Raw genomic sequence first — 3,261 nt, 5'->3', positions numbered from 1 at the left:
CGATGTGCTTGGTTCCTTTCCCTTGTGATCTCAGCTGGACATCCCGAGCAGCACTCAGTCAAAGAAATGGCCCAGGGTCTCGGAAACCAAACCGGTTCAGTAAAGCTACGCTTTAAACCCCGTGGAGAGTAAAATGTGGTGTTCACACAAGGAAAACGCACTTCAGTATACAATGGAACAATAAGCAACACAACAATGGTAACACAACTGTTGAATAATTACACATTGTGTTCTTTTGATTTTAAAACAAAATAGTTGGCCAACTTAGCACACAATATTGTGTTTTCTATTTTTTTTTACTGTAAAATCTGAATGTTACGGTGTGTAAGTAAAGACCCAGCTCACCTCTCTACCAATTAGGTCAAATATTGTAAATAAAAATATAAAATCATAGAATATCAAGGTTGGAAAGGACCTCAGGAGGTCATCTAGTCCTACCCCCTGCTCAAAGCAGGACCAATCCCCAATTAAATCATCCCAGCCAGGGCTTTGTCAAGCCTGACCTTAAAAACTTCTAAGGAAGGAGATTCTACCACCTCCCTGGGTAATGCATTCCAGTGTTTCACCACCCTCCTAGTGAAAAAGTTTTTCCTAATATCCAACCTAAACCTCCCCCGCTGCAACTTGAGACCATTACTCCTTGTTCTGTCCTCTTCTACCACTGAGAATAGTCTAGAACCATCCTCTTTGGAACCCCCTTTCAGGTAGTTGAAAGCAGCTATCAAATCCCCCCTCATTCTTCTCTTCTGCAGACTAAACAATCCCAGTTCCCTCAGCCTCTCCTCATAACTCATGTGTTCCAGACCCCTAATAATTTTTGTTGCCCTTCGCTGGATTCTCCCCAATTTATCCACATCCTTCTTGTAGTGTGGTCCCAAAACTGGACACAGTACTCCAGATGAGGCCTCACCAATGTCGAATAGAGGGGAACGATCACGTCCCTTGATCTGCTGGCTATGCCCCTATTTATACATCCCAAAATGCCATTGGCCTTCTTGGCAACAAGGGCACACTGTTGACTCATATCCAGCTTCTCGTCCACTGTCACCTCTAAGTCCTTCTCTGCAGAACTGCTGCCTAGCCATTCGGTCCCTAGTCTGTAGCTGTGCATTGGGTTCTTCCGTCCTAAGTGCAGGACCCTGCACTTATCCTTATTGAACCTCATCAGATAACTTACAGACCAGGAGTCTTCCTAATGGCACAGGTGTGCCTGCTTCTCCTTGCACTTTTTTTCCAGCTGGGGACATATGTTAGCAAGACTCAACCTTCATCTTCAATTTTCAGCCTTTCAGCCAGCTTACGGTGCAGGGAGGGAGTAGCTAGGGGCTGTGTGCAGGCCGGGGGTAGCTCAGGGTGCAGGGAGGGAGTAGCTAGGGGCTGTGTGCAGGCCGGGGGTAGCTCAGGGCGCAGGAAGGGAGTAGCTAGGGGCTGTGTGCAGGCCGGGGGTAGCTCAGGGCGCAGGAAGGGAGTAGCTAGGGGCTGTGTGCAGGCCGGGGGTAGCTCAGGGCGCAGGAAGGGAGTAGCTAGGGGCTGTGTGCAGGCTGGGGGTAGCTCAGGGCGCAGGAAGGGAGTAGCTAGGGGCTGTGTGCAGGCCGGGGGTAGCTCAGGGTGCAGGGAGGGGATAGCTAGGAGCTGTTCTGTGGCCCACAGTGTGGAAACCCCTATGCTGGAGGCAGAGCTTATCTGCCCCGGTGAGAGCAGCGGGAGGGGCTGGGTGCTCTGAGTACAATCCTGCTGAGACCGTAGCAATGTACCCAAGGCGCCCGCCCTTCCCCCTGTTCACACGGCTGTGGGGCCCTAGCTCGGGTGCGTCTCCTCCAGCTCGTGGCCTCGCTGTCCCCTGCAGCATTGCCCCTCCCCAGCTCCAGCGTATCAGAGGGGACACTTAGCAAAGGGGGCTTCCTTCTCCCTCCCTGGGGTGCTCTCGATTTCCACCTCGTTGCCTGCGTCAGTGTCGCTCGGTGCTGGGAGCTGCCTCCCCGGCTGCGCTGCAGGGCCTGTTCCCGAGCTCTGTATAACTAGCCTGGCAAGGCCTTGTGCACACGCACTGCCGTGGGGCCCAGGGTGCAGCTGGTCTCCCCGTGAAAAGGCAGGTACCGCGGTCACACTGGTGCTCTGCAAACCCCATCTCCCCCGCCTGAGGCCAAGTACTATCCTACGACTAGCTCTGTTCTTCAGTCGCTCTCCAAATGCTTTACACAGGAGGGCAGTGTCACCATCTGTGCTGTGCAGCTGGGGAAACTGAGGCCACATGACTTGTCCTCGGTCACCCCGTGGGCCAGCTGGGAGCAGATCCCAGGTTGCCAGAGTCCCTGGGCCAGTACGCTGTCCATGAGGCCACGCTGTAGGTCAGGCCGTCTCCCACCTAACTATCCCTCAAGGGAGCGGGGTGGTGGCTAATGGCGCATCGTGCCGGGGGGGGGCAGCATTGCTCGCTCTCCTTGAGACACACGGAGGAGAAGCTCCTGCAGGCCCAGGCTGCCAGGGGTTCGGCTGAGCACGGAGGTATTTTTATCATAGTTTTTACCTTGAGGCAACAGCGGGGTGTGAAATCTCGTTCAGCTGCCTGACAAACGCACTCATTGCTTGGCTGGGCTGACGGCCTGCGCGGGGGAGCGATGCCCTGGGAGAGTTCCTGTCCCGTGGAGTATCTGGTACGAGGTGTGGGATCGCGCCGTGAGCCGGTCCTGTGCTCCCGCGCTCGGCGGGCTCGGGCAGCATGAATGATCTCGGTCCGTTGCTGCTCGATATCCCTTGAATGCTCCCTAACCGCCAGGGGGGTTACGCACTGGAGTAAATTGCCCAGGGAGGTGGTAGAACCTCCCTCATTGGAAATTGATAAGAGCAGGTTAGGCAAACACCTCTCAGGGATGGTCTGTTATTAAGAGTCCTGCCATGAGTGCAGGGGACTGGACTGGAGTGGGGAGTGTGCTCTGGGGCAGGCGGGGACGTCCCCTCCCCACTTTGCTAGCTGAACAGTGTTTGGGCACTGACCATGCTGCCAACCCGGAAACATCTAAAATCATGAGTCGTCCCCCTGCCCCCTGAAACCTCCCATGAGATTGCCCTCCCCCAAATCATAAGGCTTGTTAGAAAAGCTGACCCCATATTTACAGTCCGTCTCCTGACGTGTCAGGCGCCCCTGGGCTGCCCCGGTGTCCGAGCGAGATGGTTCAGTGAGCACAGCCCTGTGGCCCCCGCTGCAGGACCCTCGCTCGCGGCCTGGGGCCTGCACTGGGCACTGTACAGACGCAAGGGAAG

Source organism: Lepidochelys kempii, chromosome 11, assembly GCF_965140285.1.
Source record: "Lepidochelys kempii isolate rLepKem1 chromosome 11, rLepKem1.hap1, whole genome shotgun sequence".
NCBI classification, from domain to species: domain Eukaryota; kingdom Metazoa; phylum Chordata; order Testudines; family Cheloniidae; genus Lepidochelys; species Lepidochelys kempii.
Note: the sequence above shows the minus strand (reverse complement) of the source record.